Source organism: Kogia breviceps, chromosome 17 (genome assembly GCF_026419965.1).
Source record: "Kogia breviceps isolate mKogBre1 chromosome 17, mKogBre1 haplotype 1, whole genome shotgun sequence".
Lineage (NCBI taxonomy): Eukaryota > Metazoa > Chordata > Mammalia > Artiodactyla > Physeteridae > Kogia > Kogia breviceps.
The window spans coordinates 21,091,272-21,118,734 of NC_081326.1; the positions used below are offsets into that span (position 1 = coordinate 21,091,272).

Below are 27,463 nucleotides of genomic sequence, written 5' to 3' on the forward strand. Positions count from 1 at the left end.
TGGATGTGGTATAGAGAAGGATAAAACAGGTGGGAGGTAATCAACATTTCAGAAGAGGTAATCAACATCCTGCAGATGATCCTGACTTGCTCCAGGGTCCTTATTTTCAGTAGGAATGTGTCATTATGTTTTGTCTTTAATTGATTATTCCCTTTTGAATTAAAAAAATCACTGGGAATGAATTAGGAAGCCTGCCTGAACTACCTTTGACCATCTAAATGTACTTGCTGGGCTTTAGATTCCTAGTCTGTAAAATAAAGGTCTAAACTGTAATATTTTATATTTCTACTGATTTTGGAAATCACACTCTGTAAGTCAATTACTGATCAGTGATGTAACACTGCACAGCTCCGGGTGGTACTCCCTATGTAGAGCACACGGCAGCCCAGATCTGATGAGTCAATATTTTAATTAATTGTATCTTGTTCTCATTGCAATTAATTAGTATCATGGCCAGATTTTACTAAGCATACCGAGTTTAATTTACAGACACATAAATCACTGACAAATTCCTTCAGCATTTCAATGTAAGAGTTATTAAGATTTCTCAATGAATCTTTGGACATCACTTCCATTTTGAAAAATCAGTTAGCCAGGTATCAAAATTAAAATAAAGAAAAGCATTTGAAATTAGGGAGAGAATGTTTATAACAATAATCTATTTTCTAGACTAGGAAATGTTTGCTCCCATTTTTTTGTTGTTGTTTTCTGGTCAAGTCTTTTTCTGAAGGTGAACAATTAAGAGCAAATGTAGAACTAAGTGAAAAATTCTTCCTTTAGAGTTTCTCATGGCAGGGGGTGTCTTCTTGTTAGTTTGATCTTGTTTGTTAAAAGCCATCATTCCTGGACCAATCTGTAGCAGCCACCAGGTACTTCTAATCGTATAGCTCTAGTTTAATTCTCCTTTTAGAATTTATCATGATTCTATGCTTTTTGGTTATTCATTTATTTATTATCTGTAGCTCCACTAAAATAAGCTTCGTGATTATGGGGACGTTGCCTATCTTGTTTGTCACTGTATCCTCAATATTTCAAATAGTTCCTGGTACATAGCAGATAGGCAGTTGATATTTGTTGAATAAATGAATGAGAACAGCCTCCTGTCTGTCTCAAGAGAGAAGTAGTGGAGTGTAGTCAATAATGACAAATTCACCAGAAACCAACAACCCAGTTTCAAATCCAAGCAGGATTAGTTACATAATTTGCAGGGCCCAATACAAAATTAAAATGCAGAACAACTTATGAAAAATTTATTGAGAATTTTGAGATAGTGACAGTAGAGCATTAAATCAAGCATGGGCCCTTCTAAATATGGGGGTCTTTCAATGCAGCTACACAGAATGCATGCTCACGAAACTGACCCTGAGTAACCTTGGGCAAGATGCTTAACCTTCTGTACCTTTTTACACGTATCTATTCTATTTCCTTATTAGGATGTTATGACAATTAAGTGAATGAATGTATGTAAAACTCTTAGAACACTGTCTTTACATAATGAGTACTGTAGAAGTGTTAGCGCTTGTTACAGTAAATATATATTATCACTATTATACAATATAATAACAAAATAACATTATTATTGCTATCATTTTTCTTTTCTGCTCTATTCCTAGAGCACTTATGCCAAATAGCAAGGGCTTAATAAATTGTGTTGAATAAGAAGAAGGAAAGAAGAAAAATGCATGTTGTCAAACTGAGGCCTTATGAGTGTATAAAACATGGCATACAGAGGCATAAGTGAATCTTGCAAAGAGTTTTTTTTCTAAAAAAAGTATTTATCTTTAAAGAATTGTCAGTAGATACCAATGCAATCTACGTCTTTAACTTAGGACATCATAAATACAGGAAAGGAATCGAGGATGATTAAATCCATAATTTTGGAATAAAGTTTTATTTACTTTATACAATTAATTTTGGTATGCAAATGCATATATAGGCCCACTATTTACAATGACATTAGATAATATGTGATAATTTTCTAGTATTAATTTCTAATCACTTCCTAAAAAAGAACTGATGATCTATCCTGTCAGATGAAAGTAAGGGAAATATCTGTCTTTATCGGGTCTCCTCCTGCATTTCTCTTATTATCTGGCCCTTCCCATGTCCCAAACTTATATCTTATAATAGGTGTTTTCTAGAATAAAGGGTCTTCATTTTTTACAATTGTAAAATATACCAAAATTCCATGATGACAACAGTTAGATTTATCACATCCAATACGTTGTCATATTTGTTTTAGATTAAAAAAAAATACCAATTCAGTAAATTCAGCCATTCAATATTTTTTTGAGCTTCTACTGTATGACACGTGGTGTACTAGTTACAAGAGGTACAATATAACAATGAAGCAATATCCTTGCACCCAGGAGTTTACATTCTAATGGGGAGAACATGCAATAAACCAAAGCATCAGTACAAAATACACATATTGTATACAAAATACATAGGATGTCAGGGGTTGAGAAATGCTGTGGAGAAATTTATGCTGAGAATGGGAAGAGAGTTATGGGGGTGCTACTTTGGATAAGGGTGGTCAGGGAAAACCATTCTGATCTGGTGGCATTGAAGCAGAATCTTAAGTGAGGTGAGAGCACAGCCCATGTGGAAGGAAGGGTGTTCCTGGAAGATAGAAGGGTCAGTCCCATGCCTGCAGAAGCGGAAACGTGCTTACAGCATTGAAGAAGCATTAAGAAGCGAGAGCAGCTGTATTTCATTTTGCACATCATAGGAAGCTCATGGAGTGCTTTGAGCAGAGTCCTGACATGATTGAACTAATCTTTTAAAGGAAAGAGGTCTGGCTGCTGTTTAGAGAACAGACTCCAAGGGGTTAGTTTGGAGGCAGGAAGATGAGTAAGAAAACTACCGCAGTGGTCCAGGCAAGAGATAGTGGTAAATTTAACTAACGTGGTGCTGAAATTGGTCAGTAGTGATTCAGTTCTATATACACTGTACATATTTTGATATTTGAACCATCAAAATTGGCTTATGGATTGGATGTAAGGTGTAAGAGATAAAGAAGAGTCGGAGTGTCTCAAAGGATTTTCATCTGAGCACCTGGATAAATGGATTTGTCATTAAATAAAGAATCATGGGGGCTTCCCTGGTGGCGCAGTGGTTGGGGGTCCGCCTGCCGATGCAGGGGACACGGATTTGTGCCCCGGTCCGGGAGGCTCCCACATGCCGTGGAGTGGCTGGGCCCGTGAGCCATGGCTTCTGGGCCTGCGCGTCCGGAGCCTGTGCTCCGCAGCGAGAGAGGCCACAGCAGTGAGAGGCCCGTGTACCACAAAAAAAAAAAAAAAAGAAAAAATCATGGGAAATGCTGGAAAGGAGGATTTTTGTTTGTTTGTTTAAAAATTTTTGGTACATGTAAGCTTCTTAAAATCAAGTGGTCAGTTTTTAAAATGTTAACTTTCACAAAGTTGAATTTCAAAAGAGTTCAAAAGTGGAAGATTTAAAAAAATTGAAGCTTCCTTTTATGATCCAAAGGAAACTGTTATCCTTAATTTAGTGTTTATTATCCTCGTGTGTCTGCTTTTATTACTACTATGTGATTATGAATCAAACATAATATACATCTTCCATGTTTTTAAATTCTATATAATGGATATCATACTAGATAGAAAGTATGGCCTCTTTTTTCTTTCCATATTGAATTGCATAAGATTTATCCAGGCTATATATCTATCTATTTCATTCATTTAAACTATGGTATTCTATGCCATTGAATAGATATTAAAGTAGTTTCCTTTATCTATTATAAAAATGTTTTTAGATATTCTTGTACATATATTCTTGTGTACATGTGCTAGAGTTTCTCCAGGAATTGTATCTAGAAGGTAATCTACTGGATCAAAGGATACAGACACCTGCAGATATAATTGAATTGCTGTACGTGTTTTATCAATTCATTCTTCCATTAGCCTCCATGAGTGTTCATAATTTTCCATGCCATCATCAATGTGATTTTAATTTTGTCAGACATTTTTTTCCTTTTGCCAGTCTAATGAGTTGGAAATTATACTCATTGTGTTTTACTCTGCATTTCTCTGCTTTCTACTGATGAGCTGGGTATTCTTTGATATGTTCATGAATATTCTGTTGTTCTTTTTCTGTAAGTTCCCTGTTCACATCCTTTGCTGATTTTTCCATTTGATTATTTATAGTTTTATTATTAATTTACAAAAGGTCTCTTGTTCTCTCTCTCACTTTCTTTCTCTTTTCTTTCTGGATGTTAATTCTTGATTGGTTAGGTGTATTGTTAATAATATCCCTGAGTTGATTGTCTCTCTTATTTGTTAAGAGTTTTAAACAATAAGGAAACTTAACGTTCTTATGCAGCACAAATTCCAGAGAAGTTGTCTTAAGATTGGTCAATTTGGTGACTTCAGCAGTCATCAAGGATACAGATTCTTTCCATCTTTCAGCTCCATCATGCTTAAGGTCTCTTTTTTGCCCTTTGGCTTGTTCCTGTCCTTGTCACTGAGGCGTCACACCCAAACGTGGAAAAAATTACTAGACAAAGTTTCTGGTTTAATGTTTGAAGAGAAAGCACTCATCTTTTCTGAGGCACACCCATCACATTTCCCATGTACTATTCATTGGTTCAAAGGCTATCCCAAAACCAATCATAAGCAAAGAGAATGGTAAAAATCAATAATTGATACAGTCTTCAAGAATTTACTTCTGAGCTGGGAATGGTGTCCCCTTCTTTGAGAGATAAGAATTTGAACACCGTCAGAGTTCTTTTAGCAAGGAAGGTGGGAATTCGTGCTTACTTTGTAGGCAAAATGCTACAGTTATGTTAATAGTTTGTAGCTATTGTAAATGGGTAGGTCAGCTGCATTTTCTAAGCATTTACTACTGATTAATATTGATACTAATAATTGTATGGTTTTTTTTTTTTTACTAGAAAATTTAATGAATTTCCTTACTAGCTCATCATGCTTCAGTGGTAGAGTGTGTCTTGCTAGGTAACTGGTAAGTAGTTCCTTTACTATTCTACTGTAGCCTAAAACATTAAATCCAGTTTAAAATTCTTTTATTCTGACAACCAAAAATCAGCTTTGAATTCTGCTGAAGTCTATTGCAGCCACCAGTGACCCAGTCTCTTATAATACACACAGGATTCACAATGTGTCCCATTCACAATTGACCACAAAAAGGGACATAAGATTGGGATTGACATATACCCACTACTATATATAAAATAGATAACTAATAAGGACTTACTGTGTAGCACAGGGAACTCTATTCAATACTCTGTAATGGCCTATATGGGAAAATAATCTAAAGAAGAGTGGATATACGTATATGTATAACTGATTCACTTTACTGTACACCTGAAACTAACACAACATTGTAAATCAACTGTACCCCAATAAAAATTGAAAAGAAAACAGATTCAGGCTAAACCTTGTACTTAAAATTAAAACCCAGCAAGGGTTGCTCTCTGAAGGGTTTTTTTTCATCTTGTGCTTCCAAGTCCATCTGGACTAAAAGATAAAGCTTTATATAGATCATGTAAATGGCACATACAGATTACATTCTAGAATTGTCATTAAAAGCCTTTTAACAGGTCAGAGACATTCAGTGTCATCCAAAGGTTGTCACTACCCTGTGGCTTCCTTGAGAATTAAATTACAATCTGAGAACTTCAATAAGTCAGTGTTAAATTAATCCCTTTGTTTGATTTTCCTTAGTCTTGTCAAAAGGAAGATTAATGTGCAGTTTGGGGTTTTTTTTTTTTTTTTTTTTGCACTCAGTACAGCTTTTCTTACAGGAATGTGGTGTCTAAGTCAAAATACCATTTAGATGCAAAGAAATCCGCTAGTGTGTGACGATCTTTTCACCTCTCCTCCACTTTCCCTCCCTCTTAAGTAAGCAACAATTTACTCCTGTTTAGCCCTCCCTCCATACCCTCTCCACTCCTGTGATGCTGAATACTATAATCTTGAGTCTCTACATAGGCGGGAAAAAAAAAAAAAAGAGTTCTGCAAAGGTGGAATCTAGGAGAAAACACCTGCAGGGTCATTTTACAAATGAAATGACTAAAAAGCAGTGCTTCTTGCTTGGTAATGGCACAGAACCTTTAAGTCACAGGAATTAGAGAAAGGAGACCCGTCAGGTCACCCTGTCCACCTCCTATAGCAGCTTTATGCATTTCATGTGAAATGACATGAACAGTGAAGCATCTGTAGCAGCCCTGGGGGAGACTCTGCTCTCTGATAAAATGTCTTCCTGTTGAGAAAATAGAGCTGAGAGCAGTCCAGCTTTTCTTTTGCCTAATTTCACATCGTTCTGCTCTGCCATATCCTTTAAAAATGCAACCACACTTTCCTTTGTTCCCCCACCTTTAAAATCTACAAACTTGTAATGTGACATTGTTATCGCCTTCCTTTGTAATTACTTGAGCCCAGCTACACAAATTTGCCTCTTAAAATACTGCCTTGGAAATCAGTCCTCACTGCTAAATTCATCTAAATCCACTGCTTTTCTAAAGGGTTATTCACTACACTCCCACTTGCTCTAATTCAGGAACTATGTTTCATATAATTTTATTTTGTGTGTGTGTGTGTGTATATATAGAATCAAGGAGATTGGCTCAATTCTTATAGAAAATGAATATGGTGCTCAAGCCAGTGACCGGACCTCACGGTTCTGCCAAGATTCAGAGAAATTTGCTGTCAGTTCCTAAAGCCATGATTTATTTTTCTCCAAGATATCATTAAGTTTAGTATCCCACAATTCTAAATTCTTCCTGGAATATCAGGCTGTCCAAATATATCATCTGAATAAATATACTGTTATTTAATGCATCTTGCTCTGGGCAAAACTTGAGGATAGCTGCAAGACTGACTCTTTCTTGAATAAGTTATTCCATCTAAATGTTTTTAAAAATGCCATGTGTTACACCATCTTCTATGAGACAAAACTCCACACTTTGCAGTTACAAAACTCCCACTTCTGCTAGCTTGGAAATGGAGAGATAAAAATCTCCACTCAAGGTGTCAGGGTGGGCAAACCCTCAGTTGAATCTTAAAGATACAACTTTCATTCCAAGATTTCTGTGGAAGGTGGAGAGACTCTTGTGGTTATTTCTGTTTCTTCCACACCGGTTCCACCACCACCACCATGTTGGCTTCGAGTTGTGCACTCCTTACTACTTACCATCCTGACCCAAGAGAGGACATGCAGGCTTTCGTACAGTTCGCAAGGGCAAGGAGACAATATTTCAACAAGATTGTGGTGAAGGGTTTGGGGCAACCTAGGGACATACAGACAGAGAATCTTGCATGCAGATTATAACTTGAGTTCTTGGAATTATAGGTCTCATTCCCCATTAATTTTTGGCCTAGCTCCAGTTGGATATTTTCTGTTTCACCCAGGTGTCAAAATGTAGACACTATGATGCTTCAAACTTAAGAGTCTTCTGAACCTAAGAAGAGTGATGCCGAAAGAGCAGTTACTTATCCTACCCTCTGGAAACTTGACTGAAGGTAGGAATTGGACTCTACTGGCCCAGGCAGGACCGTGGAATAGTGCTAATAAACTTTTACGACTTCTCTCAGAGGCGATCAGAATGCTTTTGGGTCAATAACACAACATAAAACAAACCCCCCAACAAACTCGTCTCAGATTGCACTACAGTAAAAGGAAAGAAGGGATGGAAAACAGGTTGCTGGAGCAGGGGGAGGGAGAGAGGATTGGGGAGAAATGGCTGGTGGGTCTGGAGAGACAGAGAAGGAGGGAGAGAGAATTATGTGTTGAGCGCTTACCATACTAGATGTCCATTATCTCATTTACTCATTACTCAAACAATCTGCAGGTAAATGGAAAACAGGTCTGTCTGACTCCCTGGCTCATACCCTTCTATCCATACAACCCGGCACCATTTTTTAAAGACATGAGATTAATGAGACAATAATGTTGGTGAAGTGTTTCAATTTCCTTTGAGAAAAAGTCATAAAATTTTATTGTTATTCTTATTATGGAAGCTCAATGAATGCTTTAGTAGTGCCATTGATGTAACTAATATTACTCTCATTTAGAGAAATAAAATCGAAAAATAAGAACAAGAATATTTATTGAGTTTAAATTCAGCCAGTTATTTAGTTTAACTGCAACTTTTTGAAGATCGGGGTCCTGAGGACTAAACCTATAAGCGAGGTCACAGATGGTCTTAGGGGCAAATGTGAGAACTGTCACCCATTAGGTGCTCTTTCTAATGCTTGGTTCTCCCAAGGAGTGAGAAAGAGGTAAATTAAGGTGAAAGGCCTGAAACATTCAGTCTCGTCAGTCTATAATAGTTAAAGAAAAAAATGTAGCAATAATTTCTCTACTTTTAAATGGATATAACAATGGGCTCAATTCAGATAATTTGCTTTTCCAAGAGGGCAGACATTTTCCCCCTTTTTTATGAAAGAGGGTTAATTGTGTTAATTATGAAAAAGAAAATGATGTAAAGGACAGAAGGGTATTGTAAAGGCACATCAAGTTATGTACATATGCAAGAACAAACAAGAACCCTGGCATGACTTATTTTAGTTTTGCCATTTTTAAAAGTCTTTCTATTGGGAAATAATGCAGTTTCCTCAATATCACCAGCTGGAACTGTCATTTAAGAATGGAAGGAAGGGCTTCCCTGGTGGCGCAGTGGTTGAGAATCCGCCTGCCGATGCAGGGGATACGGGTTCGTGCCCCGGTCCGGGAAGATCCCACATGCCGCGGAGCGGCTGGGCCCGTGAGCCATGGCCGCTGAGCCTGCGCATCCGGAGCCTGTGCCCCGCAATGGGAGAGGCCACAACAGTGAGAGGCCCGCGTACCACAAAAAAAAAAAAAAAGAATGGAAGGAAGAGAATTTGACCTGAGGTTTTAATGTGGCCATTATATGTTTAATTATCATTTGCCTAAGCTTGGACTTTATTATGTTCAGATTTTGTTCAACATGCTCTACATTTTTTTTTAATTAGTAGAATTCTATACTTTGTTCAGTCTTGTTCCTGACTAGACCCTAAGCAGACAGAAGTGTTCGTATGATCATACTCTTGTTTTTAGAGAAGAAAACTGAGGCCTAGAGAAAACAAGTGCTTCAACCAAGGTCCCACAGTTAGCGGTGCTTGGAATTTAATCTAGGGCCACCCTCACTGCAACATTCTTCCATTTCATTGAGTATAAATTTGGATAGACAAGCCTTTTAATTTATTTTACCTTGAGTTTCTCATAATCTTTTTTCTAAAAGGGCAATGCAAAAACGAGAGAGGAAATTCTCTACTGGCTGTCACTAAGGAAAAGGAAGGTAGAAGGCACCCAGTAGCCCTGGCTGTTGTCCTGTGTGTTGGATAGCAAAACCAAGCCTTTGTGTTACATTGAAGTCAGTGACTATTACACAGCCATACATATGCCTGGGGATAAAAACTCATGATTGATGCAAAATCTGCAAGTGCAATTATTCCTTCATTCCAATCCATTAGGCATTTCCCTACCACCACCCTTCAGGTTCCTTTTTGTCTTTCTTATTCTTACTACAGAAAGTGTCCAGCACTGAGAATTGGGGGAAAAGGAAGAGGGGAGATACAGGAAGTGCCCAGGAGGAAGGGAAAAGAGACCCCAGCAAATGACTTTAATGTACAGAAACCCTGTTGGTATTTCGGGCTAGAAATAAATTCATTGTCTGACTCACAGCACCTGCCTGTTATTTTTTGGTAATCTCACCTCCTCGCTGGAACAAAAAAATTGTCCCCATCATCACCTCCTCTCTACACTCCTATCCACCTTCTTAGGAATCTTGTTTTCCTTCACCAACCTATTTCCTGTAATTGAAAGAAAGGGATAGGAAATCTCTTTGTTTTATAGACGAGCAGTTTGTATTTACTTTACACAGGGGAACATTTTAATTTTCTAGCTAAAGCTCTAATAGAGTATATAATAAAGATTAGAGCAGAAAATATCTGTTAGGTAGATTGATTGGATTTGGCGATGAGTTAGTTTCGTAGTCATTTTTTGAGTTATCTACCACTGGTCAGGCTTTGTGGAAGGGAAGAGAGTCCGTGTGATTAAAGAACTTACTGTACTTGATGGAAGAGAAATACAGGTAAAGAGTAAAAACAGTGCCACCTGATAAATGTCATTAAGAGACAGGAACAAATCCCAGTGGAATCATTAAAGGGAGAATGACAAGTTCCCCAGGGGGGTCAGGAAAGGCTTGAAGAAGTATTAGTGCTAGAACTGAATTTTAAAGGATAACTAGGACTCAGGATCATATATGAAAAAAAGCTTTCAGGCTGTGTAAAGACTTGGACATTACAGGACCTTGGCCTATTTGCCGCACATTTAGAAGTTCAGTGTGGCAGGGGTGTTGAGGAAAGTGACAGGAGATGGTATGGGGTGGAGCCAGCGTTTGAAAAGTCTTGTACACCATACTGGCGAGCTTGGATTTTATTCTGTGGGCAGCAGAGGCTTTCAACTTGAGAAGTAGTGTGATCAGTTGTTTTTCTTTTGAAGAAAGGAAATCTAGAGAAGATATGTATGATGGTCTTGACAGAGAAGCTAGTTGGAGAGCTATGTCAATAGCCCCGGTGACGTGATGAGGGTTCTGAGTGAGAGTGGGGATAGGGGACCCAAGACAGATTAACAGGAGAAAAAACATTTTAATTTGTATATATTGAGGTCTCATAGAAACGGGTCTCCCAAACTGACCAAAGAAGGCTGTTTATATATCATTTTTAGACAAAGAAACAATTATTTGTGAAGATTTAACAAAACAAAGGGGCTTGTGCTAGGGGTAGCAGACCAATGAAGAATTAACAAAGCTGGTTCATGCAACTTTCTTAGCCTTGAATTCCCTGATTGTGGTGCTGAGAATGCTCTCTATCCCCCGGTATAAGGAGGATACGTTCACATGGGAGAGTTATTTGCCGCTTTCAAGGAGAAAGGTCGGGGTCAGAATGGTATTGTTGTTTTAATCATTTCCCCTGACTGGCTGTTTCTTTCAAGACTTTAATCCAAAATAATCCATATGGGGGCTTCCCTGGTGGCGCACTGGTTGAGAGTCCGCCTGCCGATGCAGGCGACACGGGTTCGTGCCCCGGTCTGGGAAGATCCCACATGCTACGGAGCGGCTTGGCCCGTGAGCCATGGCCGCTGGGCCTGCGCTTCCGGAGCCTGTGCTCCGCAACGGGAGAGGCCACAACAGTGAGAGGCCCGCGTACCGCAAAAAAAAAAAAAAAAAAAAAAAAAAAAAAAAGAAAAAAGAAAAAAATCCATATGCTACTGAGGCACATTTGGGGGGCAGCCTGCCTTGAACCCCAACAGTGGTATGTCACTAAATTAATTTGAGAACACAGATGCAGGTAAGGTTTTCATTTATTCAACACACATTTCACTGATTCTTCCGTGCACCAAGAGTTGCTTAGGAACCTGGCGTAAGATGACTGAGAAGTAGTTCCTACCAGCAAGAATCTCAGTGTTGGGCAGGGAGGATATGGGATTAAAAGTTAATTACATTGTGGTAAATGCAGTAATGATTAATAATGCAAACTTTTAATCTTAAAGGATAACTAGGACTCTCTAAGGATCTTCTATGCTAGCCAGCTGACTTAGTCCCTTCAGGCTGCTATAATATAGACTGGACAGCTCAAACAACAGAAATTTATTTCACACAGTTCTGGAGGCTGGGAAGTCCAAGATCAAGGTCTTGGCAGATCCCATATCTGACTAGGGTATGCACTTTCTGGTTTGCCGATGGCTATCTTCTCATGGTATCCTTACATGGAAGAGAGCAGAGAGAGAGAAAGTAAACTCGAATGTTTTTCTTAAGGGACAGTAATCTCAGCTCCATTCTCCAGACCTAATTACTTCCCAAAGGCCCATCTCCTAATACCACTCACACTGAGGGATTAGGATTTCAAGATATGACTTTTGGGGGACATACACTCTTCTAAATATTCTACATGAACAACCTCGTTATATCTTTATAACAATCTTCAAAAGGAGGTGCTATTATTATTCCCACTTTACATGTAACAAGGTGAAAGATTAGGCACAGAAAGATTAGGCAGCTTGTCCAAAGTCATAGAACTGGTAGTGCTAGAGTCAATATTTAACCTCAAGAAGTGTGACCCCTGAGTCCATGCTGTCGACCACTAAACACACTTCCTCTCTGATGGAGGCATGTGCAGGATATTCTGTGTGTGAAGGAAAGTGTGTTAAGAATTTTATTTTGGATGTGAAGTTGGAGCTGTACAATATCAAAGTTTATTTATTTTTTTGCTGGAGATATATTGGATATTTGGATTTAGAGGCTGGAAAATAGATGAAAATAGATGAAAATAGATGAAAGCTAAAGACATAATTGAAATTTGCATATAATTAAAGCAATGTGAGTGTATTTTCAGGGGAGAGTACTTGGTCCAAGTTTAGAAGGCCCTAGACTGGGAGCCTAACACACAGTGAATGGACAAAGGATAAGCCAACAAAAGAAAGAGCAGGAATGGCCACAGGATTACTAGACAACGGAGAGAGTTGAATACAGATATCGGGATAGAAATTTCTAGAAAGAGGCAGTGAGGGTGAACCATGCCAAGTGCTACAGGGAAGTTATGTAGGACTGAAAATAGGTGGTTGAATTTAGCAACTGGAAGGTTATTATTGATTTGGGTGAGAAAATTTTTTGTCTGATAGTGAAGATAGCCATACTCTAAAAGGTTGAGAATAAAAGGTCATGCAAAGAGGGCTTAATAATTTCTGTTTGAAGAAGGTAATTTATAGAAGAATGTTATAGTTTGTTAATGCCAGATCATCAGAAGAACTTGGGGAATAGTTTTTGAGAGGGAGGGAATGCAAGTGATCATTGCAGCTTCCATTCTTACAAAGGAACAAGTTAGCCTGAGGACTGGGGGTAGTCAATCACAGTGTCTGTTTCTTATACTTCAGTTCCATCAGCGAGCCACTTAGCAATATACCCATGATACACACTCGTTCATTAACTCCTTCATTCTCATTTATTCAATAAACACTATTAAGCACCTGCTGAGTGCTAGGCGCTCAGATTGTATGTATGTGCAAGTGTGGTATGTGTTCAAAGCGATGGAGGAGGAAATGAGTGTTAGGAGGGAAGCTTGACATGGGAAGCCTGCCAGGCATATAACGTTGATCACAACATTATAAAGCCAGAGAGAGCAAAAGAACGTTGCTGGTTCACTCAACTGTGTCAAGTCCAGTGGGGCTAGAGTGTATAAGGATTCATGGGACACAGCATTGTTATTGGCAGAAGACGGAAAGCCCAAATCAAGACACGATGATGGCGATTAGCTTGGATCAAACTTGATTTTTAAAAAATTTAAAAACTCTATATCCACATTACTATGTTTTAGGATAAGTACTAGCAACACAAACATCACATGTTACTTTCTCTCTCTGAAAAACTGTATAACATCATATTTATGAAGATGAGATGCATATTCCATACAAAAGTAATTTTATTTTCAAGTTTTAGTGTCCTCAAGTTAATATTTCAATATTTTATGTCGTTTATTCTTTCTCATTGGGAACAGTTGTCCACTGTGCATGAAGATAGCATTGTTTCCCTTGCGAAGCTGCTGATTGAGATAGTTCAAGGAATAGCAGATTTCTCCTTGGATCTTGAGCCAGTTCAGGTGATGTAACTGCCTGTGAAACAAATGTACTGCCATGTACTGGAGAAACAGCCTACATTGCAGTGAATGCAGCTCGATGAACTCCCTAGAGCAATCATTTTTCAGGAAGAAGAGTTTAAAAAAATAAAGGAAAAAAATGTCATAAAAAGGAAAAGTAGAATGAATGGAAGTCAGAGAAAGGCTAGGGAAGGAGGAAGAGGGAGAGGGGTCAATAGGAAGTCCTGGAAGAGGAAGTGCAGGATGAGAACCTCTTTGTTATATTTGGCTTCAGCACTACATATGTGAATAAACATGAAGTGCTTATTTTGTTTCTGGTTTTCCTATTGTGGCAGGTGGTATGTGAAGTGTTAATTTGTTGTAGATTAAAACTTGAGACACTGAATGGCATGTATTGTTTCATTTTCCTGTGACACCCCTTGCCCCTAAAGACAGAAAACAGGGGGATTCATCATTTGCTCTAGGACAATCAGCACAGAACGACAGAAAACTAATACAGGATTTTCAGCATCTAATGTAAACTGTGTATGCATCTGTGTGGTTTAGACATGAGAAGGATCCCTGAGACATGTGGAGGAGAAGGGAAACTGACATGTTCTTTAATGGGGTCTTCTTAGAAGCTGCCTACCACAACCCCCATTTGACGATGGGAAGAAAGGTGCTTCAGGGTGTACTCCTAGCTTCATTAGACCCTCTCACAGAGCATGACATGCACCACTGTGATTTGGGGGACACAGTGACAGGTACCTGACTTCTGGGCTGGTTGGTTTATTGATAACTAAGAGGCCATGTTGGGAGCCAGTCTCAACTTCAGCAAAGGCGGAGTGAATGCTGGAAGGGGAAGAGGTCTTGAGATGACCCCACTCAAGAGGACTTTCAGCCAGGAATGAGGGGAACACTTCAGAAAGAATTTGGGGATGGATTTCCAAGTGCAAAAGCTGAGGATAAAGGTGCTTTACTTTGTAAGCTGTCAGTCAGTTGGAAGAAGGCATTTCCAACTCGTGATGGAAACTGTAATCAAAAGTTTCCATTAAGACAGATATTTCTGAGAAATCCATAAAAGCATCTTATGAGAGAAAACCCAGAAGACCAGATTAAAATCCTTAGAACCAGTCTCTAGGGACCTTTACTGACCCCTAATGTCTCTGTTGAACCCCATTTACACATTCTGAAGAGGCCTGAAACTAGAGCCAGTAGGAGAGAAACAATAAGCCAGCATATTTCACCTAAGATAGAACCAAGATGAGAGGTAAAGATATCTTTAATTGGCAAAAAGTTGAGAATATTAATATTGGATTTTGTTGGTCATGTTATTAATTACATATTATTCAAGAACTAGTGTTAAAGGGAACGGTAAAAGAAAATAGAATTGTTTTCTGTTAGTATCCTACCAAGTCCACCTCATCCAATAAGTCGGTATTCTTTTATAACATCAGTAAGTATCTTATTTTACATCTGAAAGGCAAAAAGAGTGGTATAATGAAAAGATCCCTCAAATTATAAAATAAGAGATTGGAGATTGAGTGTCAGATTTCATCGTTATCTATGATACCTCTCTGAGCCTTAATTTCCTCATATATAAAACAAAATCATCATTTGCCTGTCTGTTTCACTGAGCTTTTCTAATTTCTAGTTTTAGATTGTTTTATTTTTAATGTACTGAAATCTGTTAGGAAAAAATCCTGTCTATGATGCCATTTTAGACTGTAACAGTATTCAGTGTAGTTCTTATATCTCATCCATTACTCTCACCTTCTAGCCCCTGTATATGTGCTCTTTATCCATGAGTCTACTATATTTGTTTTCTTTGTGTGAAATTAGACCATATTTCTTCATTGTGTGTTTCTGCATTCTGCATGTGCTATCTTTGATTTTGTTGAGTTTTGTCCTAAATTTTAAAAACTATAGCAACTTAGCCATTTACCAGGGGCAACAATTTTATATATATACTGATTCACCTCTGATTAATCTGTAAACACCTAGCGTCCATTTCTTCCCTCCTCCGCCCCCCCCTTCTCCTACTTCGCTCTCTTCCTCCCTTCTTCTCTATGTCTCTTTCTCTCTGTCCCTCCTCACTCTTGACTCCTTCAATATTCAACGTTACCTCCTAAAGGATTGAGAGTGTCATTTGGAAAGATTCACTCCCCTCAATCTCTCCCTTGCCTACTTTTTTTTCACCAAATTGTCCTGATTCTCCTTCAAAGTGATTTTGTAATCTATTTATTTGTCCATCTTCCATCTTCACCTCACTATGATACTTTTGTGTCTTACCTAAGTTATTACCACAGATGATAATAGACATTCTTATCTCTCAGTTTGCACACTCCAATATGTACTGATGTGATATTTCTAAAATGCACTACTAGTCCTGTCATAGCCTGGTTTAAAAACTTCATATTTTTCCACATTATATTTAGGATGGTTTCCAGCTTCTTACTTAGCATGCGTGACATTTGAGGCTGTTTACAATAAGACTACTATTTGCCTTACCACCTTCATTTCTTGTCATTCTCTAGCTTCTTGTCCGATCATTTCACGCCTTTTCCCATGATATGCTATATACCTTCACATCTCTTGTCTTTTCCTCATGCTGTTCCTCCCACCCAGGTCCCAGTTGCCCTTTCTTTTCTTATCCAGTTGTTAAATTCCTCTTCCTCATATTCTGATCAAATATAAAATATCCGATACCCTCCTTTACCAAGCTTTTCATATAACTTTAAGCAAAATTAGTCACTTACAGCTGTGTTTCAATACACCTTCCAAACCCCCATTTCTCTTTAGTTGGTGATCTCTGTGTTTCCCTAGAGATCATCAGAGCCTGCAGACTGAAAATAAGTTTGTTCATCCTTTTAAACCCTTATGGCAAAGGAAATGCTCTGAGTTAGTTATTAAAACAGCTAATGTATTTTTAGGGTTTACTATGAACCAAACACTGAGGGCTTTACCTACGTTTTTCTTTTTTTAATCCCAGCAATACTCCACTGTTATTTTCCAGAAGGAAGAGACTTGGTTTATTCATTATAGGTACCCCAGCATTTGGAACAGTGCCTGGCACCTGCAGGTGCTCAAGAATTCTTTGTTGACTGATGGACTGAAGTAATGAATGAACAAAACAGCTCTGCAAGGAATGGCCTATCATAATTCCCATAGGACAAATAAGGGACATGAAACAAGTAAAGTTAAGTGATTTGATTGTTACACATAAAATATGTTGTAGTTGAAAGCATGTCTGCTAACACCACAGTCAACACTTTTTTAAAAAATTGAGGTAACATTGGTTTATAACATTATATAAGTTTCATGTGTACACATTATATTTTGATTTCTGTATACACTTACTGCATGCAAACCACCCAAAGTGAAGTTTCTATCCATAACTGTACAGTTGAGCCTCTCTACCCATTTCACCCTCCCTCTACCCCACTTCTCCTTGGTAACCACTAATCTGTTCTTTGTATCTACATGTTTGCTTTGTTTGGTTTGGTTTGGTTTGTTCATTTATTTTTTATTTTTTTATATTTCATGTATAGTAAAATACAGTATTTTTTTCTCCTTCTGACTTATTTCACTTAACATAATACCCTCCATCTACGTTGTTGCAAATGCCAAGATTTCACCATTTTTATGGCTGAGTAGTATTCCATTGTGTGTAAATGTCCATATATATATATATATATATATATATATATATATGGACATTTATATATATCTCACATCTTCTTTATTCAACAGTTGAATATCTGTTGATGGACACTTAGGTTGTTTCCATATCTTGGCTATTGTAAATAAAGCTGCAATGAACATAGGATTCAATGTATCTTTAAAAATACTGTTTTTTTATTCTTTGTATAAGTAACCGAAGTAGAATAGCTTTTTAAACTTTAAAACCATAGTGCTCTATCCACCTGGGCTGGGAAATGGCAATTATTTTAGAAGAAGCCTTTGGAAAGGAGGCAGCACAGATATCAGTGCCTACACAACGCAAAACAAACAACAATAAAAGATACCGCAACACTGCCACCGACACTCTAATCAGGATAAGGAAGATGTAGAAGATGTAGAAAGAAGAAGATGGAATATGACTGAGCCATAAAAATAATGAAATAATGTCCTTTGCAGCAACATGGATGGACCTAGAGATTATCATACTAAGTGAAGTAAGTCAGACGGAGAAGGACAAATATCATATAATATCATTTGTATGTGGAATCTAAAAAATGATATCAATACAAATGAACTTATTTACAAAACAGAAATAGACTCACAGACAGAAAACAAACTTATGGTTACCAAAGGGGAAATGTGGGGTGAGGGATAAATTATGAATTTGGGATTAACAGATACACACAACTCTATATAAACTAAACAGCAAGGACCTGCTATATAGAGCACAGGGAACTATATTCAATATCTTATAATAACCTATAATGGAAAAGAATCTGAAAAAGAATATATATATATATATATCTATATATATATATATATATATCTGAATCACTTTGCTGTACACCTGAAACTAACACAACCTTGTAAATCAGCTATACCTCAGTTTAGAAAAAAAAGAAGTGAGAAGTAATAGCCGCAAGGATTTTCAAGTGAATTTAATTAATGCCCATCGAAATTCAAAATTAGAGCAATGAGTGAGTAGGATTTCAGATACTGCTGCTACACCAAGGGGAGGTGCTTTGTAATTCATAGCATTCTATGTGTCAAGTAAGGATCTGTGTGTCAAGTAAAAGGCTGGGTTTTATGATAAAAATAGGCACTGTTTTTCCACTGCAGTAAAAAATGTTTAATTGCATTTTAGCCGTATACAATAAATACATAAAAGATATATCTAATTATGTCTTCAAATATTTTACTGTTTTATACTCCTCAAATACTAGGATTTCCAAGCAAACTAGTAGAAACATTGCATAAAAAATATTATCTTTAAAAGGAAGAACCTATCTCACATATTTAGAGGTATTTGAAGTTTTCAGAGTTGAGTCTATAAAAAAGAGATTTACTTTAAATTTATTTTAAAAAGCATCGAAATCCTAGTTGCTTATCAATAAAGTAAATCCCAGTGAAAAGCTATATTAATCAAGAGATAAAATAAGCTCCTTAGATACTGAAACTGCCAAAAAGTTTTTGAGAGGTGCCAGTTTTGTTATTCTTCTTTAAACACATTTGTGCCTTCAATAGCATAGTAGAAGGATTATGATCACAGCTCCAGACCCAGAGCTGCATTAGTTTAAGTCACAGCTCAGTCACTCAGTGGCTGTAGTATTTCCAGCAAGTCACTTAACCTCCCCGGGCCTCAGTTTACTCATTCGTGTAAAGGTAATAGTATAACCTCTAAAGGTTGTTGTGAGGATTCAATGAATTAGAATGCAAAGCACTTAGAGTAGTGTCTGTCATATGAAATCAGTTAGTAAATTTGGTTATTATTGTTTTTGAAGGGGGGAAAATCAAGAGAGAAAAAAAATGTAGTTCTTATAACAATCCAAATTTCAGTGTCTGCTTTTACCTACTCAGATTTGTTTATGCATTAACAAGTGAGATAATTTTACAAGTGAGGCATCGTGAAAGGCAGTGGGCATGCAGAAAGGAATGCGAAATGGGCCTTGTCCTCAAATGACCAGCCATACAGACTCAACAATCTGTAGTAATATCAGCACTCAGAACGGTTCGGAATTGTTTACAAAACCTCCATGAAATTCTATCTGCTGACATGAAAATAGCATCCATTAATTTTGATAGTATTCTAATCTCTTTCCTCTCTTATTCATAGCAGTCAGTGAAATGGGAAGAACGTGCACTTCCTACCTGCTATCAAAATTGTGCCTTATTTCATTCATAGCTCCAGAATGAGGGGGCACTTAGCCAGGTCTCTGAATAATGACTCTCAAAGAACCTATGTAATAGTCTTATACTAAAATCAGGAATTTTGTCATTTCAGAGCACAAGTTTATTGTCTCTTCAAACTTTCAGCAATGCAGGTTGGGAAGCAGAGCCTATATTCTATGTAATGGCACCAATCTTGCAATTTAAACTTGGAAAGTTTGATGTGTGAGTCACATTGGGCTTTTGGGTAGCGGCTCTTGGACTCTGTCAAAAGGGTGGCTTTCTCTTACCTGAAAACACAGAAGAAGAATTTGGTGCCTCAAGTCCAAGTGAGAGGGTTTCAATGGTGTGCTGTGTTCTTCTATGACGGGCCAGATCTTGAGGACATTTTATTGCATGAACCAGGAACTAGGAACTTATGTAACGCTGGCCAGGGACGTATTTTTCACAGCTCATACCAGCTACCTTGTCCGCATCATACTTAAGATATTGTATGTTAGATTTGCTTTTGCAAAAATGTTGTTTTCTCCTCTCTGCATCACCAGAATTGTATTGTTTCAGGACTCCCTCTATGGTGTTGGGATTTTATATAGTATCATAATTGTTGTTCGTTCTGTGAATTTTAAGCTTGGTTACTTTGTAGAATAGGGCATAGGGAACGTTGATGCAAAATACACTAAGGACATCCTAAATTCTCCTTCACCCGCAAAATGATATAATCACACATGAGGTCTCTATAAAAATTCTTTCTACAGAACAGGGAGAGGTCTTGCATTTCACATTTAGCTACCGCTGAGAATATGCTAAAAGCTTTTTCTCAAACTGTCATTTCTACAAATGTCAGGCTTACAGACACACCATGCTCCAGAAACTCACTTTAATTTTCATAATAACTAAGAGCTTGTCACGTGCTAAGTCATTGGAACTATTTTCTATTCAATTCTGCAGTAAAGAAAACAGGAAGCTCTCCCCAAGCCTCTTCTATTTTCCTCCCCATGTCCTACAATCAAAATACACTATTTTATATCACACAAAAAACGTTTTGAGTATTTTAGGTCTCCTATGATACATTATTTTGTGTGATTTTATTCCCATTATTAGAAGCTTCTTTTGCCTTGTTCCTTAATAGCAGCTTCTTTTTAGAAACATAATTCTGTCTCTCTCCTGAGAAAGCATGAAATTTCTGTATTATTATTTACTTTGCAAAGGAAAACAAGGTATTAAGGAGAGGCTATGACAGCTTTACATGTGGATAATGTCCAGAATCTTATGTATAAGTCATCAGTTTCCATGTCGTTTTGATATTTTTCTTCTTATGACTTCTAGAGAACACTGGTTTAAAGATTAGATACCTCTTCTTTCTTCCTGGGGATGAAGATTAAATAAGGAGCAATATTGATCCTGAGTTTGTATTTCTGAGAATTGTAAGGCTTTATGCCCTTAATTAAACACTGCCACTAGGGGAACAGTTACTCCTGAGGTACAGGCAATTATGCATAATTGGTTTTATTTACAAAGCAATAGGTGGCATATATTTTAGGAATGTTACCATGACATTGCTTCTCAATCCCTGGTTTGAATCTCTTCAGTATCTTCAATGACTACCCAGGGACCATCTGCTAGCCCATTGCCTATAACCAAAAAGTCTGGTTCCTGGGAAAAGGTGAACCACCACAAATGGGACAGCCATCAGTGGCAGATGGCATTCATAGACAATATAGGTATTTTAAGAAGCCATCTGATGAAGGATCTTGGCTTGGCAAGCAGATATTCTATCCCAGTAGTCTGAATCTACGGTGAGTTATGCAAAGAGTCAGGGTCAGAGACTATCCCATTCCAGGCGCAGTGGAGGTGGCAGCAGCCTCTTTGTTCAGTGGCTGCAGTAGCAGCAACCCCCTGCTGTCCAGTGTCAGGTTACACTGTGACAGTGGTGGCAGCGACAATGTTAGTGTCATTCTTACCAGCTTGTTCTGAGGCCTGAATTTGGTGGTGTTTCTGGCCACTCCGTTTTCCTTTAGTTCCTTAGACTCAGCTTAAAACTTCACCTATCTCATGGATTCTGGAAACCAGCCAACACGCTTGTAACACATTCATTTCTGCTAAAGGAATATTGCAACACGTCGGAGCAGGTATACTCAAACAATCTGTGGTGAAGAACCAGATTTTTCTAATCAGGAATTTTTAATGACAAATCTGTCACAGATTGATCCTATGCTGAATTAAGAGGGTGGGAACTGTATTACCAGGAAAATGGAATTAAGAAAAAAATACATAGAAAATCCTGAGCCCCACTTTGATTACTAGATCCATTAGACCTAAAATTCAATGTTGCGTTAATGTTCAATGGCTGTAAACGTTTCTAACTGGGTACTCTCAAATTCTGTGCTTTTCTCATTGTCTACCAGAAACCAGCTGCTCATGGACTGACAGGCCACCGTTCCATTAATACTGTAGTGAGAGGACAAAATTTAACACTGAGCCTGAAACACACTTCTAAATATTTAACAAATGTGAAAGAAAGAGGGAAAGGGATAAGGAGGAGGAGAATAACAAGTAAAGAGAGGAAGAGAGAAAGTTGAAGAACCATAAGGATTAAAAATGTTAAGGGACTGGAACCAAAACTATAATAGACATTTATAGGCACCTGAGACAGACGAGTTCACTAGAGTGCGTGGGCTTCTCATCGTGGTGGCTTCCCTTGTTGCAGAGCGTAGGCTTCAGTAGTTGAGCACGTGGGCTCAGTAGTTGTGGCTCACGGGCTTAGTAGCTCTGTGACATGTAGGATCTTCCCAGACCAGGCTCGAACTCATGTCCCCTGCATTGGCAGGCAGAGTCTTAACCACGGCACCACCAGGGAAGTCCTAAAAGAAATTCTTTAGGAAGAAGAAAAATAATATAGATCAAAAACTATTATCTACATGAAGAAAGAAAGGCCATTGGAGAAGGAAAAAACTGAAGGTAAAATATTTTATTAATTGATCAAAAAAATAACTGCTTGTTTTTACAATGCAATAGTAAATAGTTTTTACAGTAAGAGTAAAAATATATTGGGTGATTATTACATATGAATAAATGAAATAAATTACAGCAATGTTAGAAGAGACAGGAGGAAGGAATTGGAAATAATTATGATACCTGCACTAGATAATAAAGTGGAATAGGTCATTTGAAGTTTGACTTAGATTAATTTAAAATGGATATTGTAAGCTCTAGAGCAACCACTCAGTTAAAAACAAAAAGTTTAACTGATACTAAGAAAATATAATGAAGTCATATAAAATTCTTAATTAAAACCATAGAAGGTAGGAAAAGAGGGGTTAAAAAAAACAAACAAGAAAAAGAAGCAATGGATACAAAAGAGTTGCAAGCATAGTAGATATAAATTCAAATACAAATAATTACTTTAAGACTTAAGAGACAGAGACTGTTAGTGTGGATAAAAAATAACACCCAGCTATATGTCACCTAAAAGAAGCACTATTTAACCATAAAGACTTGTGTTAAAAATATATAGGTGGAAAAATATATGCCATGTTAACCCTTAGGTTTGAGAAATGCTAAAGTAGCTCTATTCATTTCAGACAAAATAGACTTCACAACAAGGAAGGGATAAAGAAGGGCGTTAAATAATGATAATGTGGTCAATTCTCCTGGAACACATAACAACACTAACAAGAGTGTGTGAAACTACATGAGGCAGAACTGGATGAAACTAAAAGGAGAACTAGACAAACGCTCTATTGCAACTGGAAAGTTCAATATCTCTCTGTAAGTAAATGACAGATAGAGCAGGCAGAGAATCAGGATACTAACAACCTAAACATCACTATTTTTAACTTTACCTAATTGGCATTAATAGAATATTCCATTCAACAACAGCAGAATACACATTCTTTTCAAGCTCATGTGGCACATTCCCCAAGATAAATTGCATTCTGAATGTATATTATGGTAATAGAGACCTTAACAGCTGTAAAAGAATAGAAATTACAGAAAATATATATTTTAGACCATATGGAATTAAATTAGAAATTAATAATGTAAAGATAACTGGAAAATTCCCAAATGTTTGGAAATTAAGCAACACACTTTAAATAACACATGCATCAAAGAATAAGTCTCAAAAGAAATTTTTCAAAATTGAAGTAAATGAAAATAGAAGTACAACTATTAAAATTGGTGGGATGCAGCAAAAGCAATGCTCCATCCCACCAATTAGGGAAATCTATAGTACTAAATGCATGTATCTAAAAAAAAAGAAAATCAAACATCAATAACTTAAGCTCCCACCTTAAGAAACTATACCAAAAAAAGGGCAAATTTAGCCTAAAATAGGCAAAAGAAATAATATAAAAAGTATAGGAGAAAATAATGGAAGAATTTATGAACCCAAAATCTGGTTATCTGAAAATATCAACAAAACTTATGACTCCAGCCAGCTTAATCAAGAAAAGAAAAAAAAAAAAGAGAGAAGGCATAAATTGCTAATATCAGAAGTGAAAGCGGGGTTATCATTACTGAGTCCTTGGAAATTCAAGGAATATTGGAATAATATGAACAATCTTTTATGTTCATACATTTGAAAACTTAAATATATGGACCAATTTCTTGAAAGACAAAAACTATAAAAACTTACAAAAGGAGATATAAATAAATTTAATAGCCCTATATTTATTAAGGAAATTGAACTGATAATTAAAAACCTTCCAAAACCCAAACCACCAGGTTCAGAGGATTTCACTGGTGAATTCTACCAAATATTTAAAGAAGAAATTAGCTCTCTGCTCCTCTCCGTTCGACAGATGCATTTTTCGTGCAGTGCCAGCTGTGTCCCCGAGACAAGATGGTGAAGGTCGGAGTGAATGGATTTGGCCGTATCAGGAGCCTGGTCACCAGGGCTGCTTTTAACTCTGGCAAAGTGGACATTGTCACCATCAACGACCGCTTCGTTGACCTTCACTACCTGGTCTGAATGTTCCAGTATGATTCCATGGCAAGTTCCATGGCATAGTCAAGGCTGAGAACGGGAAGTTTTCATGAATGGAAAGGCCATCACCATCTTCCAGGAGCGAGATCCCGCCAACATCAAATGGGGTGATGTTGGTGCTGAGTATGTGGGGGAGTCCACTGGTGTCTTCACTACCATGGAGGAGGCCGGGCCTCACTTGAAGGGTGGAGCCTAGAGGGTCATCATTTCTGCCCCTTTTACCGATGCCCCCAGGTTTGTGATGGGCATGAACCGTGAGAAGTATGACAGCTCCCTCAAGATTGTCAGCAATGCCTCCTGCACCACCAACTGCTTGCCCCCCCCAGCCAATGTCATCCATGACCACTTCAGCATCGTAGAGGGATGGGCTACATCCTGGGCTACACTGAGGACCAGATTTTCTCCTGTGACTTCAACAGTGACACTCACTCTTCTACCTTTGATGCTGGGGCTGGCATTGCCCTCAACGATCATTTGGCAAGCTCATTTCCTGGTAGGACAGTGAATTTGGCTACAGCAACAGGGTGGTAGACCTCAGGGTCCACATGGCCTCCAAGGAGTAAGAGTCCCTGGGCCACCAGCCCCAGCAAGAGCATGAGAAGAAGAGAGAGGTTCTCAGCTGCTGGGGAGTCCATGCCCCAGCTCCATCCACCAACACACTGAGAATCTCCCGACCTCCACACGGTTTCCATCCCAGACCCTCTGAAGAAGGGGAGAGGCTTAGGGAGCCCTACCTTGTCTTGTCATGTACCATCAATAAAGTATACTGTATGCAGGAAAAAAAGAAAGAAATTATATCAAATAATACCATACTTCACAATCTCTTCCAGAAAACAAAAGCAGAAGGAACACTTCCTAGATCAATCTATGAGACAAGACATTGCCTTGATGAAGATTCTTTGCTTGACCCAACTTAAGTCAGGCTCCTGAACCTTCTCCTGGGCCTATTTGTACACTTCTCTATAAAATCTATTTTTAGCAAGAACCCTGCTAAGTCACTTTAACCAGAACTCCCCCACCCTTGAAGTCTGATTATCAATTTTAAGACTACTATAAAGCCATAGTAATCGGTGAAAGAATGGACACATACATCAATGGAACAGAATAGAGAGGCCAGAAATAGATCACACAACTGTAGTGAATTAGTTTTTGATACCGGTGCAAAGATAACTCATTGGAGAATGAAAGTATTTTCAATAAACGGTGCTGGAGCAATTGGACATCTATATGCTGAAAATTAACCTAGATCTTATGTCACACAAAAAATTAACTCAATATGGACTACTGATCTAAATGTAAAATGCAAACTACGAATTTTCTAAAAGAAAACAAAAGAAATATATGTGGCCTTGAATTTAATAAGTTTTTAGATATAACACCAAAATTACAGTCCAGGAAAGAAAAATTTTCATTAAGTTGGGCTTTATGAAATTTAGAAACTTTTGCATTGTGAAATGCTTTGGTAAGAGAATGAAAAGACAAGCTATAGCCTTGGAAAGAATATTTGTAAAACATATATCTGATAATGTACTTGTGTCCAAAATATAGGAAAATAATTTAGAACTCAATAAGAAAACAAACAACCCAATTAAAAGATGTTTAAAATATCTGAATAGATACATCACCAAAAAAGATATACATATAACAAGAAAGCATATAAAAAGGTGGTCAACATCATATGTCATTAGGGAATTGCAAATGAAACCATAATGATATACCAATGCAACCTATTAAAGTAGCTAAAATTCAAAAGAACTACTGGTGGAAAGGCAATATAATACAGCCACTTTGGAAGACAGTTTACCAGTTTCTTTCAACGCTGAACCTAGTCTTACCATACATTTCCGCGATCACACTTCCAGGTATCAATCCAACTGATTAGAAAACTTTTATCTACACAGAATTCTGCACGCCAATGTTTTCAGCAGTTTTATTTATAATTACCAAATCCTGAAAGTAACCAAGGATTACTTCAGTAGGTAAAATGATAAATCAACTATGGTACATTCATACAATGGAATGTATATTCAGTGATAAAAAGGAATGAGCTATCAAACCCTGTGAAAACATAGATGACTTTTAAATAACAAGTTGTTAAGATCAAAAACAAATGGAAACCAGTCTTGAAAATTCCCTGCTCAGACAAAACCAGTTTAGTCATCCAAACCAAGCTTAATTTAGCTTCATTTGCAAGACTAACTTGACTTGGGTCATTTCTCGTTATGCCTCTGGAAATCATAAGAAAAATTTAGATATCTGAAATAAATAGATATATATGTATGTGTAACTGAATCTCTTTGCTGTGCACCTGAAACTAACGCAATGTTGTTAATCAACTATACTTCAATAGAAAAGAAAGAAAAAATTAAGCTGCTTCCCCAAATGGATATGAGGTAATCACTAACCAATTCCCTATCATTTAAGAAAATTCTAATATTATAATCAATCACTGTGAAGAATAAACGGTCACTGGCTTCCCACTGTGTAAACTGCTTTGTAACAAGATATACTGAGCCTCATTCCACCTATTGGTTTGTGCACTCTTGGTTCATGAATTGTCTTTGTTGTGTGTGCAAAATAAACTTACTAATTACTACTTTGGTGATTCATTGGTTTTACTTCTGTTATTTATGAACTTTTGACAAAATTAAAGAAGGAAGTTTATATAGAAAACGTTTCATCATTGATGACTCATTTATATGACATTTTAGAATAGGCAAAATTATAGAGGCAGTAAATAGATCAGCTGCTGCAGGAGTTTGGGGAAGAGGGGCTGAATAACGGAAGCCCACAGGATTATTTAGAGTGGTGAGACTATTCTTTGTAACACTCTAATGGTGGATGCCTGGCACTCTACATTTGTCAAAACCCACAGAGCAGTTTGGCACAAAGTGTGGACCTTAATGTATGCAAAAAAGTCATTCAGGAGCTTGGGAGTTTCCCGAGATAGAATGAAAAATGTGACGCAAGACTCATTAAAAATGTATGCCATACC

General features: G+C 37.5%; 1 pseudogene; it reads left to right on the forward strand.

Annotated features, from left to right (window-relative positions):
* Positions 1–24,306: 24,306 nt before the first annotated feature.
* On the forward strand, positions 24,307–24,973 carry LOC131743632 (glyceraldehyde-3-phosphate dehydrogenase pseudogene; annotated as a pseudogene).
* Positions 24,974–27,463: the final 2,490 nt, after the last annotated feature.